The 18,349-nt window shown below is 34.1% G+C and overlaps 1 protein-coding gene across 1 annotated transcript in view; it reads right to left on the reverse strand.

Moving 5' to 3' along the window:
• Window positions 1-18,349, reverse strand: part of LOC137768831 (protein piccolo) — a 362,658-nt gene that overhangs the window by 226,148 nt on the left and 118,161 nt on the right. The window lies entirely within an intron of this gene.

Raw genomic sequence — 18,349 nt, forward strand, 5'->3', positions numbered from 1 at the left:
GAAAATGGATTGGCTTGTTAAAGTACTAGGCGGAAAACAACAAAAATTGGCTGAAATTTATGACATACTGTAATCACATTTAGTGTAAATAATTCATATATATTGAGTTATTCACTAATTGCAAATAATTCCTTTTTGTATATGAGGAAGTTAAAGAATTTGAGTGACTTGCTCTAATGACCATATTCTCAGTCACAGAGTTCTCCAGAGAAACAACCAATGAGAACCAACAGAATGTATGTGTATGTGTGTGTGTGTGTGTGTGTGTGTGTGTATGTGTGTGTGTGTGTCTGTGTCTCTGTCTGTGTATGTGAGAGTGAGAGAGTAAGAGGGAGAGAGAGAGTGGGGAGAGGGAGGGGAGGGGAGGGAAAGAGAGAGAGAGAGACTGACTGATTTGTCTTAAAGAATTGGCTCACACTATTACAGAAGCTGGCAGACCAGCAGGCTAGAGACCCAGGGAATAGCTGTTGTTGCTTGAATTCCAAAGTAGCCTAAAGGCAGAATTCTCTCTCCCTTAGGAGACTTTAGTCTTCTTCTTTGATTGGATGAGGCCTACCAACATTATACAGAGTAACATGGTTTACTCAGTCTACTGATATTAATGTTAATCTCATCTAAAAATACTTTCACAGTAACATCCAGACCGGTGCTTGATCAAATACCTTGGTACAGTGGTCTAGTCAAGCTAACATATAAAATTAACCATCACATATGTTTAACATGATTTTGAAGCACATGGAACTTCTTGTGTCCCGTGCCATAAAATATCATTTTATTAATTTTCCACAAGTATATGTTTCAAGCCATTCACCAATATAATGAGTCAGGATTGAGTAGGTTGATTTCTCAGAGGAGTGATATCCAGATAGATAAATAGATAGATAGATAGATGATAGACAGATAGATAGATGATAGATAGATGATAGATGGATGGATGGATGGATAAATAGATGATAGATAGATGATGGATGGATAGATAGATGATAGATGATAGATGGATAGATAGATGATAGATGGATAGATAGATGATAGATGATAGATGATGGATAGATAGATGATAAATAAATGAATAGATAGATGATAGATGGATAGATGATGGATAGATAGATAGATAGGTGATAGATGGATAGACAGATAGTCCGTGGAAGAGACAGTAGAGTGAACTTGATAAGAACATAGGTAGTGGATTCAGACAGATCTTGATTTCAAATTCCAGGCTCCACTATGTTCTGTGTGAGCTTAAGCAACTTGTTAACTTCTCTAAACCTCAGTTTTTTCATCTGTAAAATGGAACATAATACCTAATTCATAGAATTGTTGTAGGAGTAAGTGTAGTAATCATTATAAAGCTCTTAATATAGACCTATAACAATTGGTCAAAAACAAGTTGTATTTTTTAACAATAGCAATTCTGATTTCATGATGATGATGACGACAATTAATGGAATAATAAGGTTTTACCTCTGCCACAAAAAGAAAATAACCTCCGAAGCAGTTGGGCAAACATACTTTCCTTGACTTTCTATTATAGTTATAAGAGAAAAACTGCCAAATAATGATGCATTAAATAAGCATGAGATAAATGAGGAAAAACAAAGGAAACAAGAGGATCAAGCAAACAAAACAGTATTGAAGAGGTGTCAATCCACTGGTCCATGGGTTACTGTCAACCCACTTTTATTTTTACCTGTCTCCAGCATAATGAAAACAAAATTTTCAAAGCCAAACATTTTCAACCAAAGGATACTACTTAATTTTGAGATTATATCCTTCCTACATTTTTGACGTTAACAATATCCACACCATTTAAAATAATGATAGTAGCATTTACTAAGGTTTTTTTTCTTTTTCTTTTTTCTTTCTATGACTTTAGGTGACAAAACAAAAATTTGACAGATTTACTTCAGACACACTATTTTTCTCTTTAATATTCTGTGAATTCTAAAAGTCTGGAAACCATGGTTCTAATGTATGTCAGTGGAGCTTTAGGTAAGAAGATTCTGAGATGTGTGATTGCACAAAGAGAAATAATCAGAATCCTAGCTATTCCTGTCATGGAAAAGAATACCAATTATTGGAAGGAATATCTATGCATGTTAGAGTGAAAAAAGAATCACTAGCATTTACAGAAAACCTTCATGACTAATTCACACTCTGTATTACATAACTAAATGCATTAGCAGGTGTGTCTGATTTAAAAAAAAAAAAAAAAGAAGAAGAAGAAAATCAAGTCTGTGCTGAGGATCTTCCTTCATTCTCAAACTGAAAAAGAATGTTGGGAACTGAAACAGATAGCTATTACTGAGTTTCAAACCTCCCAATACTTAGTTGCATTTCCCATGATCCTGTGTGTTGTCTGGGCTCCCTCCTGTGGCTTCCACTGAGGCTGGGGAAGACTGGGCTGGGCAGAACAAGATGTGGCTTCATGAGCATGCCCGCCACATGGTGCCTCTTATAGCAGGGCCCCACTCTCCACACTGTCTTTCATGCTGGCATGTCATGGTAGTCTCAGAGCGGCATTCCAAAAAGGTCCCAAGGCACACATGCTTACCAAGCCTCAGCTTGTATCATCATCACGTTTGCTGGTGTACAATTCACCAAAGTAAGTCCCTGGACCAAGTGAGTACACAAAGACTTGGATTCTGAGTGGTGTGCCTCAGGGGGGCATGTCATTGCAATATGCTACAGTGGGGACCCCATGCCCAGGCCCTCTATTTTATCCCAATCATTCTGTACGGGCGTATTTGAAAACATTATGAATGTATACACTTCTTAAGCTCTTTTTCTCTTGGCAAACATAACACTTGATTTTAACTGTACAGAAGTGCAGATGATGAAGGCCTTTATTTAATGCAATTAACAAAGCCCTCCAAAAGGATTTAATTACGAAAACAACATCAACCAGGAGTCTGGGATGGAAAACAGCTACAGCTTTACAAATGATTTCTTCTGTTGAATTTTAAATGGGGTCAGATTTACACTGGACTATACAGTTTAAGAGATATTGATGAGTTAATAATGGATAGAAATTAAAAACCTTAACCTACAGAATACAGTACTTAAAATTAGAATTTTGTGTTTTAAATATAATAATAAAACTAAAAGTAGCTGTAAAACTTGAAGTAATTGAATACATATCACGTAACCTGGTAAAGTTAATAGATATTTTTAAGGCTTTCCCAATTTTTTGAAAAAAAGATTTATTTTTATGGATTTAAGAATTATGGATATATCAGATGGAAAATAGCGTAGGAACAAGTTAAAATATTTACAGCTCCTTTTCTTGTCATGCTGTTTTATAAAATACACTACACAGCAAAACAATAATTAATTTTTCTCATTGGACCCTGGAAATATAGTAAGATATAATTTAAACGAAGTATTTTTTTCTGCTTCTTGAGCATGTTCTTTTCATTTCAATTAGGTACTCCTAAGAAGAGTACCAGACAGTTCAATTCCATAGTGTAGAGAAAGAGAGACTGGATGAATCACACTTTATAGATGGATGTTTCTTTTTCTTTTTTTTTAAGAAAATAATGAATAGAACACTTTATTCTAAAAACCTATGGTATAGAGTGAAAAGCTTTAAAAAATCTATAGGCTTAAGTATTTAGTTATCAAAGATGAAAAAATAAGAAAAATAATAATAAAATAAAATAAAAGATAAAATAATAAAAAGAAAGAAACCAGAAATTAGAAAAGGAACTATAAAATAAATGAAAAAAGTTAGAAAGTGGAAATTTATTAAGTTTAAAAGACAAAATTAAAGAAATAGAAAACCATAGCAACAAAGACAGCAGAAGGATAAATTGATCCAAAAGCTGTTTCTTCGGAAAGAACACTTAAAAAAAATTTTTTTGATTAAGGAAAATAGAGCAAGAGAGAAAAAATATACAAGATGAAAGTGAGAAAAGAAACTGAATCACAGATAAAAGAGAACTTAGAAAAAAATATAAGGAAATACTACATGTAATACTATGGCAAATACTTTGAAAATGAGAGGAAAAAAACAAATTAAGCATAAATTACCCACATTGTCCCAATAAAAAGTGGAAACCTTGACTAGGCCAATTACCACAGAAGAAATTGTAAAGCTGCTTAGAGATGTGTCATTAAGAAACTTACGAAACAAGGTGGGTTCACAGCTGAGTTTTACCTAACTTTTAAAGATCAGATAAATAAATCTAATATTATGTGAACTATTCTAGGCCAGAGATAAAGAAATCTTCCCAGTTAAACTTAAAAAGTTTGCATACCTTTAATACCAAAACCTGACCAAAAAATTATCAAAAAGGACAATTATACTCTGATATAGATGGATGTTTCTACTAGAGTTACCAACAGCCCCTATAATATTTATAAAACCATACAGCCTGCTTTTCTTCCTCCCTTACTTTTATTACAGTCTTTTCATGTCTTTGCTCAACCGTTAGCTCCTCATTGATCACTACCTATTGAAAACTGCAATTCTCCTTCTTGTGTTAGCCTCCACAATCTCCCTTTATGCTGGCCTGCTTTTAATTTTTTCGTTATCACTTGCCACATTCTAACAGGTTAGATTTTCCATATTTATTAGATTAATTTATTTATTATCTGTTTACTGCCATAGATTGGAAACTTCACAAGGACAGGGAAATGTTTTTGTCTATTTTGTTTGCAGATGTATCCCAAGATCCTTAACCATAGCTTGTCAAGTACTAGGGCCTCAATAATATTTGTTGAAATAATTATGTTGATTCAAATGAGATATGTGTCTCCTCCTTAGAAACTTAAGTATTCTCCAAAAATAGTCAAGGCATATGGCAAGAAGTTCTCAAAAGAAGAATGTAAAGAGGTACAATTTCACTGCAAAACAAACATCAGTGAAAAATCACTCTGAAAAATTATAAAACAGGGTAATACATAGTGTTGGCAATGAGTTAGTGAGACAACAATTGAACATATTGCTCTAAGATATGTAAATTTGTATAATATTTATTGGCTGTTTTGTTAAAGTAGAGGGCAATGTAGAATTGCAAATTTAAATAGGTAGTCATCATTAAGGAACTGATATTTGAGCAAAGATTTGAAAAGACTTTGTGTAGTAAAAACAAGGAGGGGAAGGAAAGAAGGCTGTAAAACGTGTGTTATTTTTGATATGAAAATTGGATAAATAATGAAAAAAAGATGGTATTACATATTTTTTATCTGTGAAAAAATAGAAACAAATTTCTAACAATAGGGAATTACTTAGGCAAATCTGATCTGTAAAGAAGAATACTATGTAGCAATTAAAAGATACTATGATGAGATATCCATTTATTATTACCAAGTGGAAAAAAAAGGCAAGAAAACATATGTATCACAAAATATCTATGGGGAGAGGTCATTCAAGGTAAAATTTAAGAGTGTGGGCCTGTGTATTCATATTGCCTGGGTTTGAATCTCTTTTCCATCACTTATAGAACATGAAATAATGGCAAGTTACTTAACTCTGTAGTATCTCTCTAGCCTTAGTCTACACATCTGTAAAATGAGGGCATAATAGTACCTGTTTTAGAAAGTATGATTAGGATTGTGTGATAAAGTCTACGTAAAGCATATAGCAGAGTGTCTGAGTCACTGAAATGATGAATAAATGTTAGCTACTTTTGTTGTTTTTGTTGTTGTTATATGCTTTATTTGGACATATGTGTGTGAATAAAAAATATGGAAAGATATATAATAAAACAATAATTGTGACTATTTTTAAGAGATTGGTTTGCTTGTACTTTTTACACTTTATTTCCTTTTTTTTTTCTTTTTTCTTTTTTAAGGAATTCCTTTATTTATTTATTTATTTATTTATTTATTTATTTTTGGCTGTGTTGTGCCTTCGTTTCTGTGCGAGGGCTTTCTCTCTAGTTGCGGCAAGCGGGGGCCACTCTTCATCGCGGTATTTCCTTTTTTAAAGCCTACCTGTATATTCCAAGTAATACCTGTTATTTGTGTAATAAATACGTGCACACGAGCAGACACATGCAAACACATACAACATAAGAATATGTAAAACACATGACCAAACTATGTTTACTGAAGGATTCCCCTGTACTCTAAAAATATGGATTATATACTAGTAATCTCTCCTCAAAGGACTGAATTATTTTTCATCTCTTAAAGGTCTAAATAACCACTTTCAAGGTCAAAATAGTCATTTGAATGACCCTATTTGTTAGAAATCAGCTTATATGAAACAAAAAAGGTTCTAGAAGTTTAACTGGCTACATACTATTGGGGCAGGAGTCTAATCTTTTTTGAGTGCTTCCTATATATAAGGCCCTTCATGTATTTTGTAATTTGGTCTTTCTACTGTTTAATACCAACATTTAGAGTTTGCTAATATGAATACTTGAAATGGCAAAGAATGTGTAGTCAAGAGAAGGAAAAAAATGTTTTGCAGGGGGGAAGTACAGAAAAGAATAATTTCCATAGAAATGTACAGGTTGTCTCAGCACAGCTAGTATTAACAGACTCTGAAAAATTTCAGCAAATATATCTAAATGTATCCATCATCACTTTAGTATACATAAAGAAAAATCACTGGTTAAAGTTGAGATTACCGGAATATATATACAAACACACACACACATATATCCTGTTAATCTGAACTTTATATATATATAAACATAGGTGTGTGTATATATATATATATATGTGAATATATATCTATCCAGATAAGATGCACACTCAAAATAAAATGGCATAAAGGGAATGGGATGGAAAAAAATCTCTATCAAGCAAATATACCATTTGCAGCAACATGGATGGACCTAGGGAATATTATGCTTAGTTAGATAAGTCAAACAGAGAGAGACAAATACTGTATGATATCACTTTATGTGGAATCTAAAAAATGAAACAAATGTATATAGCAAAACAGAAACAGACTCACAGATATGGAAAACAAACTAGTGCTTACCAGGGGGAGAGGAAACGAGGGAGGGGCAAGATAGGGGTACTGGATTAAGAGATACAAACCACTATGTATAAAATAGATAAGTAACAAGGGGCTTCCCTGGTGGCACAGTGGTTGAGAATCCTCCTGCCAACGCAGGGGACACGGGTTCGGGGCTTGGTCCGGGAAGATCCCATATGCCGCGGAGCAACTAGGCCCGCGCGCCACAACAGCTGAGCCTGCGCTCTAGAGCCCGGGAGCCACGACTACTGAGACCCGTGTGCCTGGAGCCCGTGTTCCGCAACAAGAGAAGCCATCGCAATGAGAAGCCCGCGTACGGCAACGAAGAGTAGTCCCCGCTCGCCACAACTAGAGAAAGCCTGCACGCAGCAACACAGACCCAACACAGCCAAAAGTAAATAAAAATTACTTAATTAATTAATTTTAAAAAATAGATAAGCAACAAGGATACACTGTATGGCCCAGAGAATTATTATAGCTATTATTTTGTAATAACTTTCAAGGGTGAATAACCTATAAAAATACTGAATCACTATGCTGTACACCTGAAACTAAGATAATATTGTAAGCCAACTATACTTCAAGAAAAAAAGGAGAGGAGATGGGAAAATTCATAATCATGGGATAGAAGTCTTAAATAATTTCTTAGTTACTGATTGCTCAAGCTGACCAAAAAATTAGTAAAACTGAACAAATGTGACCTGATGATCATATATATGATCCTGTACTTAAAAATAAGAAAATTAGTATTCTTTAGAAGTAGAATTGGTCATTTATAAAAAGTGATTAGATGTCAAGATACAAGGCAAATACCAAGAAACAGCAATAAACCAACATCATGCCAATGATGTTATATGACCATAATACAAAAAAATTCAAAATTAATAAAACCCATAATATGAGTCCCTATATAAAGAATTTAGAACACACATCAATATACACACATACATACACACACACAGGATGTTTCATAGCTAACATTTACATCAAGGTATATGTAACATTTTTATTGTATACGTGACTCATATTCAAAGAAAGTACAGTAAAACGCTAATATCTGCCTAATTTTAGTAGTGTTTCTTACATTATACAATTTTCAAACTTTTACTACATGTTGCTGTTTTTTATATATTAAGAAAGAGAGGGAAGGAATGAAATAAAAAAGATCTAAAAAAAGGAGGTACAAAAAGTGGCCACCCAAAAGCATATATGCAATGATTAATTTAAATGTAGAATGAGGCCTTAAAAAGTAACTTGGCACTGGAACTATTCAATCAGAACCTAAATGGCTACTGATCTGTTATATAAAACAGGTTCCTACATTTAGTAAGTAAATGCATTAGGCAGCACTTTAAATTCTTAAGATTTTTATATTTCAAAATCTGATTTTTTTGGGGGGGGAGGCCAGGCTGCACTTTCTTCAGATATTTACATAAAGGCTAAGAAAAAAATTCATCTCTTTACCGATTTCTATATCCAGAAATTTCCCATACAGAAAAATCACCTTTATCCTGATTCATTTTAGCTTATTTTAAAATAGCATTTTTAGTGGGTACTGTAAAAGATATTTCAAAATTTCTGAATATAATGGCTACTGGTTCCTTTTTGCCTCTATTCTTAGCTCCCAGACTAGCAAGTAATGGATCAACCACAGACCTAGAATATTATGTAGTATCTGAACATTTTCAGAGATAAATAATTCCACTAGCACCAAATGCACTCATTGGCACAATGTTTAACATAAAGATAGAAAGTAATAATTTGAACAAATCATTTTGGTACTGTGAGATTAACACTAGAGAAGGACAACAGCCTGAAGTTGGTGTGTTTTCTCTGTAATTTTTGGGCAGGTTACTTGGCCCATCTGTGACAAAGATTTCCAATTTCTATTTAATTATTTAATTTCTGATTTCTATTTAATTATGAATTATATAAACTTTAGATAAATGGTTTAAGTGTAATAGAAAAGAGATAATAGCTTGCTTTTCAAAGAGCATTTTTCATTCTAGGACCTGAAAGCACATAATAAAATCCTTTTCCAATTTTATACTACTTTGAACGATTAATTAGTACAACATTTGATAACGTACAAAGAATATAAAGCTCATATCAAATCGAATGGCTTCTCAGTATAAGCAACTACCTGGAGCTGAAATAATACAGATTTAAAATAAATACTTATTTCTAACGTAAAAATTGGGATTACATTAAAAATTTATGTAAGAATTTCTTTATTCTAGGAAAAGAAAAATAGTATTAGGTTACATAATGGTTATATAGGGATTAACTAAGCATGATGTTTAAAAGCACTTTCTAAATACTAGCATCACAAAGTCTTAGGGTTAGAATATAATTTATCATTTACTAAGTATTATCAAGTACTCAATTAAAATTTTTTTCAACAGTACATTAATTTGTAACATGACAAGTCCTAAACACCACTTCCTTTTTTTTTTTTTTTTTTTTTTTTTAACATTTCTAGATTCTATTTCTCACTGTTCAACAAGTTACCTGTTCTCTTTGTGCCTCAACTAGCTCCACATTACGCTGTGGATAAGGTCTGTACCTGTTTTATAGGGTAGTTATTAAGGTTAAAGTAGTAACTGCCATACAATCTTTGTTTCTTATTATATGCATTCTATTCTGCATGCCCTTAATTATCAGTGCCCCCTAGGACTCCATTCTAGCACCATGTGAAGAGGCACATCCTTTTCCACTGTTGACTTGAGTTTCAAATCCATATTTAACAACTGTTCTACTTGACATCCACAGTTGACTATTTTTTAGGCATCTCAACTCACCATGCTCCAAACTAAACTCATTATCTTAAACCACATCCCCACCACCAAACTCTTCCCATCCTTAGGTATCTCCAAATTCAAACGTAGTGAATAGCACCAACATCCATCCTAGCTGGTTGACAGGCAATTCTAGAAAAATGGAAATTATCCTTTCCTTAGCACCAATACTATTTTGGCCATCAAACATGATAATTCTGCCTCCTAAATGTCGATTTACTTGTACTCCCACCACCATCCTTCCTTAGCTCTCACCCCAACTTACTGAAATTACCTCTTTACTTGTCTCTCTACCTCCAGCTTATCACCCATCTGTAGCTCAAACCACCTACCCTTCAGATAGTACCTTAGTGATATTTCCAAAGCACTAATATTATCATGTCACTCCCTGCCCACAATATATGAACATGCTTCCTCATGTAAAGAATAAATCTCCAAATATTTGGTCCAAGAAATCCTTCAATCATTTGCCCTATATCTTATCTGGCCTCATCTCTTACCTCTCTCTCTCACTTCACACTCTGCTTCAGACCCACGCAAACACTTGCCAAACTTCAAACACATCATATTCTCTTTCCGATTTCAGCCCTACATGCTCTTCTTTCTGGCTTAATACCCACTGCCTATGCATTTGGGAGCCTCAGCACACAAATGATCTTCTGTGCAACTATCAGTGATGCTTCCCTTATTTCTGCATAGCTAATTGTGATCCCTTTTGATCATTACTGTCTTGAGCATAATTCTAACATTAATGTCTTGAGCATAACTGCTCTTATAAAACTGCCGTAATGGTTTATATTCTACTTGTTTTTTCAAGAGAGAAAGAAGAATTTGTCTTAGAGGTCTGATTTCTTAACACCTAGGACAAGATCTAGCATACTCTGGCGACAGAATACAGAAACAAAGGAATAAAAAATTATAAAGATTGGTATGTCCATATATTTAAACACTTTAAGAAAAGTACATCATATTTCTTGTTTAAATCTACAACAAAATTTAAATCTTTAAGTTTTACCAGCTATATCTCAGTTTGTATTTTTTGACTACATTGTTGTTTATTATCTTTTATTTCCTGTCATTAGTAACCTCCTCCTAATAGCCTAATTTGCTTTATTTTATCACTTTTATGTTTATCTTTTATTTATCTTGTCTTCCCCACACCACCATGTAAAATTTATCCAATTTAGAAACAAATATCTTTAAGTTATAAAAATTAACTAGATATATGTTTTACATCCAGTTGTGTACTAGCTAAATTTTATATTTTTTTCCTAAATATCTATAGCTATTATATTCTTGTTTCTATATGACTATTTCTTATATAAAGTTTTTGTTGTTGTTTATTTGTTTGTTTAATCTGGTATTTGTTAGATACTTGTTGGATAAATTCAATACTGGGAATATATATATTCTACTAAGAGCATAAACACCTGAATTGGAGAGTATTTTTATTCTCTACCAATCTTATTATGTGCTTTTATTTTGAGGAACTTACTAAATAGAGCAAGACAAATTCATAGCACAATGTAAAAGTATGACATATTATTAAAGCTGAAAAACAAAGTCCAAGAGAATTTAAGATATATCTTCTAAATTTAGTTTTAAACTACTGACCCATCTCTTCTAAACTAGACTTCTTAAAACCCAACCACGACTAAATTTTCATCTCACTTCAAACCAGCTAAGAAGCCCAAACAACCAACAAATCAACAGTGGTTGATCTGCACTTTAAAGATCCCTAGATTAGCTTCTCTATCCCTAGATTAGAGATAGTATTCAAATCTACAATGAGAGTTCATTAATGCATTCATTCAACAAACACTGAGCATCTCCTGAGTGACAGATTCCGCCAGGAACTGAGAATCAGAGAAAAGTATATCATAGTCACAATCTCCAAAAACTCACACTTAACAAATTATGGTTTAAAAATTCAAAGGATCAAAGTGTCCAGGCAGGGAACACAAACAAGTAAAGCAAATCAGACACAGGAAAAACCACAACATCAGCCTAATGATGTTTTATGGATATTTTTAGGGATATAATAGGAAGTGGTACGGGCTCTTGTGAACTGGAGAATATGGGTCCTTAATAAGGATGGAAATCACTATGGAGAGCTTACTAACTGTTACCCTAAGGAATTAGCCCAGAGCTGCCTGAAACACAATTTTCAAAGAGAAGCCAGAAACCCTGATTTTCATATAAAACTCCTTGTGGTTCAAGTATTCATAATTACAACCACTCTAAAAACAAAGCGGAACACTATGGGGACCAGCACAGTACAACTCAAGAAAAAAACCCTGTTGACTGGTTCTGGCCTGTTGGCCACCAGATCCTACCTCTAGGTTAAACTCTAGTTTTACATAATAACATAAATCTATTTAGTTATGGATATTTTCCTTCAACGTCCCACCAAAATGAATTTTATAACTTACAAGATCATATTGGAGTTGAGCCAAGGCAGAGAAGGAAAGTCCCCTTGTCCACGCTGCCCCACCAGAGAAAGGCTGATAGGTTTCAAATTAGCTGTGAGTTCAAAGTTCATCCCTCATCCCATGCTTCCCTTCTCTTACCACTGTAGCTTGCAAGTCAGCCTTCTTATACCTCCATCTTCCGTTTGTATATATTTTCCAGATAGGAAATACAAATAAACATGAATACACCATTTATAATGAGAATAAAAATTAGTCACACGTGAAATAGTCTATGATGATAATAGAGTACATTTTCTGAAGGAGTCTGATATAAACTGAGAACTCAACACACAAATAATACGTTTTACCTCCCAATTTGGCAATATGTATATACGTGAAGTATTGCAGGATTTAACAATAAATTCTCCTTGGTATACTACTGTATATTATCAGATGATGCCTCATGAAATCAACATGCCTTCTGATATATTGTGATCCTGAGGCAAATTTTAGAAACTGGTTTCTCTTCCTCCTTGATAATGTTCACTTAGTGTCTTGTCTCTTTATAATAAACCAGTTTGGGGAAAAAAACCCCTCTCATACCATTTAAAATATTATTATTTGTCATATGCATACACTATATATGTGTGTGTGAGTGTATATATATCTTATATTAAATTATGAGTATGAGGGAATAAAGGAACTTCGGTAACATACAAGTCTTCGTTGCTTGAGTAATCACTCATATCCCTGGATCTCTCTGTTGCTTAGTAGCCCTCTTAATAGTTGTAAATCACCAAAAGATGTGAAATTCAATACAATGTTGGGAGAAATAACTGGCTTGATACTTATACCTAACCTTAGATTCCTACGATTAAGAGACTTCATCAGGCGCTTAAAGGTGAGCTAGAGGCAGAAAGAAAATGTAGCAGAAAGAGATAGTCTTAAAAGATAATTTTCAAAATAAGAGCCGCTAAAATTATTCTCATACAGACGTAAAATGAACACTTATCAAAGATTTTAATTAGCTCTTAATGAATGAGGTAATTAATACACGTTAAAACTGGTTCAAAAGAGAACTCAAAGTGCCATATATTTACAGTCAGATAAGAATACTGAAATGAATTTACAAGTGGATACAAAACGGCTGATCATTACTTACAGTGAGAAAATCAACTGACAGGAAACAATTTTTTTTTTCCTATGGACAGGAATTGGAAATTATTTACATTACTATCAGGTTTCAACAAATTATAGCTCTGTGAAGATGTAAAATAGCCTAATCAAAGGCAAGATAGATATAGACAGATATAGATATATCAGGTATAGATAATTCAGGGGGATGAGCTAGTCGGATTCTACCAGAATTCAGCCTTTTAAGACTTTTCCTTATAATATTCAGGAACATTTGCTAATTTCAGAATTAGGCCAAACACTGGCCCTGAATGAACATTAGCCCTGAAAAATCAGTGCCTAACATTACCTCGAACACATTTTCAACTCAATAAAGAGACCAGATCTAGAAATTTTAGTTACATAACTTCACATTCTTGATTTGACTCACTGAAAACTCATGATCTCAGAAAGAAGTTAAAAGAAATGGAATTCCTAACCAGAAGAGACAGAATCAATCTTCACCAATCAGTGAATCTTCACCAATTAATGTAAATATTCCACGCTTTTAAATCAATGTAGTAGAAGTAAAAAATCAGATATCTGAAAATTTGATTCCAGTAGACAAGAAAACTGGCAAAGATAAACTTAAGCACTGAAGTTTAAAACAACAACAAAACTCAGCTTAGAATATGTGCTCTGGAATGTATTCTCTATGTGATCACAGGCAGTTTCATCTTTTAACCTCTATATGCCTGATGCTGTTCATTCAGAGTGATGAGACTATCGCTCTCTCACGGTTGTCGTCAGGATAAAATTAAAAGTACGTGCACAGAAGCCTTGCACAGTATCTACCACAAGGTATATCTATTTACTACCAGGTAAATGACTCTTATGGATGCTTCCTGGAACAGAAGCTGGAAACTTGATGCCAGAGATGTCAATCTAAATAAGGCAAATCCCTGCCTCAGAAAATTTCACAGTAGGGGATCCTAATATTTTGTCTGCGTTCTAATCAATCCAAATAAAAAACAGTTTTTCAAACTTCCTACATGAGGAAGCAATAGATGGAAATGAAACTTCTGAGACTATATTCCTAGAGTCTTATAATGGATTTAAAATGGAACAATGGTGTGAATAAACAAATTTGCAAGGCACTTAATGTTTTTGGAAATATCAGGATAATAATTACTATAGAAGAATTATTTTAAAATATATATTACATATTCAGAGTATGTTATTAAACATAGTATGTGAGGGGTTTTATTGCTGTTGTTCCTGTATCCTTTGTAGCATAGCAATTCTTATGACAGTCTTAATACATCATTTTATACCACTAGCCCCTGCAAAGCAGGAGGAAACAATACATGGTTTCATGGAAAACAACCAAATACATATTGAACATCGATTCTGGGTCCAGCTTTATGCTTGGCACTGTGAAGAAAGGCATTAGTATTAAACAGTCTCTTAAGAAATTTACTATCTTCCTAGGAAGGCAAGAGACACATATGAGACAGATAAATCAGCAAGTAAAAAAAAAAGTCAGAATGAGTGATATAAATGAGAGGTCAAGTCATGCCTGGAAAGGTCTTCAATTAAATATCTAGCTTGATCTACTGTCAGATCCAACAGAAATATTTATCAGTTGCTAGGAATTTACAAGAATGATTAATCATGCATTTATATATGCACTGAATAGAGAATACGGGATGATAAAAATAAATTCCCCTCAACAACTTGGAGCCAAGATGTGAAAGCAACCTGTGTCTATCAACAGATGAATGGATAAAGAAGTTGTGGAATATATATACTAGAATATTACTATACTACCATAACGGAATATTACTCAGCCACTAACAGAAGGAAATTTTGCCATTTGCAACAACATGGATGGACCTGGGGGGCACTATGCTAAGTGAAATAATTCAGACAGAGAAAGACAAATACTGTATGATATCACTTGCATGTGGAATCTTAAAAATACAACAAACTAGTGAATATAACAAAAGAAGAAACAGACTCACAGATACAGAAAACTAGTGGTTACCAGTGGGGAGAGAGTAGGGGGGAGGGGCAACACAGGGGTAGGGGGTTAAGAGGTACAAACTATTATGTATAAAATAAACTCCATGGATATATTGTACAGCACAGGGAATATAGCCAATGTTCTACAATAGCTATATATGTAATGTAACTTTCAAAAACTGTGAATCACTATATTGTACACCTGTAACTTACATAACACTGCACATCAACTATACTTCAATTAAAAAAGAAGAAATTGGAAATAAGTACAGTTGCCTGCTGAGGTTTAACTAAAAAATCAGTACATAATGGATCAATGAATACAGTATTTTCTTTGTGAAGCTCTTAGAGCAAAATTTCCTCAAAGTAACATAAATATAAAAAGAATGTGTGAGTCATAAGGGAGTGGAGGGGAATGGCTGTTCAACACTGGAAATAGAAAAAAGAATAGCAAAGGCTCAAAATTAACAGTACTCATCTCAGCACCAACTGGGAAGAATCTTAATTCACAGACCGACCAACATTTTGGTTCCCTGAGGCAAGACTGCACCATTTATGAAGGTGGACGTATCAGGCTAGCTCTTCCTAAATGCACTAGATGATCAAATTCTGCAACTAACATCTCTGCTGTCCTAATCTCTTGCTTAAAACAGCAAAGGCTGGATTGCCTTAGACCTTCTCTGGTAGCTTCCCAAGTGAGAGTAAGAGAAAAATGCCAGAAGAAGGATGCAAGTGTCCTGCTCCTTTTTAGTTGCATTTCTCACAGTAAGTAATTATAGTAGGGAACATTTTTTGAGCAATTACTATATGCTAGACACTTTCCTAAATGTTTTACCTGAATTACCTGAATTAACTCTTTAAACCATCACAACAACCCTATGAGCTATGCCTAGCTACTATCCTCATTTTGCAGACGAGGAAACTGAGGCACAGAGGGGTAATGGTTATTGCTTGAGAACACACTGTCAGTATGCCACAGAGACGAGATTCAGAGCCAGGCAATCTGACTCTTAAGTCTTTTATCTTTCTTAAATACTACACTCTACTGCTTCTCATAGGATCTTATTAATTGACATTATAATTTTTGTGAGCTTGGTGGGTATAAATCATTATCTCTAAATCCCCTACCAGTTCTAAACCCCGTGAAGATTAAATTTCTGGGCTCTCAATGCTAGGTCTAGATTTTTAAAAAAATCACATTCTTGGGACGTCCCTGGCAGTCCAATGGTTAAGACTCCACGCTTCCACTGCAGGGGGCACGGGTTCAATCCCTGGTCCGGGAACTAAGATCCCGCATGCTGCACGGTACAGCCAAAAAAAAAACCAAAAATCATATTCTTGGGTGGACATTCAGCCTCTTCCATGTGGAAAATGATCTCAACAGGAGTTTCTTTTTATTGATACATTCATCTGCATATATACTCTCCAAAGTTCCACACGTTCTCATTTATTTCTATAAAATATACATAAAACATAACACTTTGTATCTCTGAAATAAGACTATATTTTAAAAATAAACAGATTTAACAGTAAAAATATTGAGATTTGTATATAAGATACTGCTTCCTGATATAAACAGATGGTATAGGCAATGATCTATAACAAATTATCATTAGAATTTTTTATTGTGAAAATCAGGCTAGATAAAAAATAACATGTGTTTAAATTTTATATAAAAATATGCGTATTTTATATAAAATTTTTATATTTTATATAAAAATAACCTATATATGCACCATTTTGAATTAACTAAATGATGCATACTCATTATCTTTCCATTTCCTTAACGCTGAAATATATCACAATCTTCTATCACATTATGAATTAGTTCCTTTTTTTTTTTTTTTTTTGAGGCAAGGAATATGAGTTTATTCGGAAAGCCGGCAGACCGAGAAGGCAGACCAGTATCTCCGAAAAACCATCTTATCGGGGTTCAGATGCCAGTTTCTTTTATAGCACAGAGAGGTGGAGGAGATGAGGAAGTAAAGTAAAAAGGCCATAAGTTTTGCAAATATCCCCTGTAATGGCCAGCCTCGGCGAGGGGATGTGTTAATTTCTTCTTTCTTGCAGCCATCCACAGGTGGACAGGGTCCGGGTGTTTCCCTGTAGTTCCTTTTATTTAAAGTTTGTTTTTCTCCCACAACAATACAGGTTCTTAGAAAAGATCCAAGAATATAACTCTTTTATTTTACCCTAAAGAACATATGTTTTTGGCATGGCCAAAAGCCAGGGTTAAAAAAACCTTTCCTTCGCACAATTGTTCATCACAGACTCTATTTTTTGAGATGTCACACATTCTTATGTCTATTTCCTAAAAATAATGCAGAAAACTGGCAATACCCAAGCACCAGCTCCTAATTTGTTTTCACAAAAGCGCACAGCCTGGGTAGAAAATCAAACATCGGGAGGCAGGGGATGCTCTTCTCACCAGCTCACTGAGTTCCTGGTGTAGAAAGGACATGGCACAAGGTTGGACACCCACTATCAGAGGCTCAACAACAGATGGACTGACTAAGAATTAGCACTGTTGCCAAAATCTGGAAATGTCACAGTAAAATAAACTAAAACACATAGGTTGAGGAAAAAGGGAAAAAAATATGTGTGAAAATGGGGACCTGAAATTAGAATCAGTGTTGAAGGAAGCACGATTAAAAACGTGATTTCACTTGCTGTAAGAAAAACTCAGTTCATGTGTAAATGTTTTAACAGAAGGAATGAAGAGGGCTGCTTATTTTTTGATAGTTTTAAATGATGGTCACGACTTTCTTCTGTTTATTTAGGAAGCTTATGCTAAGAAGCAAATATATAAGTCTGGGCCATTACAGAATGTGTCTTTTGATGTTGGCTTCAAAGGAAAGTTATTTTTTGGACAATCGATAGAGCTGAGAGAGGGTAGAAATGTAGAACTGAGTTAAAGTTGGAGAAATAGGTCTGTTATGGAGGGTCCTGCACACCAGGTACATGAAGTCGTTCTTAAACAAGAGAGAAATCACTGCAGTATTCTGAGTAGAAAAATGTTAAGTATGACATCAAGAAAGTAAATATTCAGGAAATGATTCTGAGTGTTA

This window comes from Eschrichtius robustus, chromosome 8 (genome assembly GCF_028021215.1).
Source record: "Eschrichtius robustus isolate mEscRob2 chromosome 8, mEscRob2.pri, whole genome shotgun sequence".
In the NCBI taxonomy this organism is placed as follows: Eukaryota; Metazoa; Chordata; class Mammalia; order Artiodactyla; family Eschrichtiidae; genus Eschrichtius; species Eschrichtius robustus.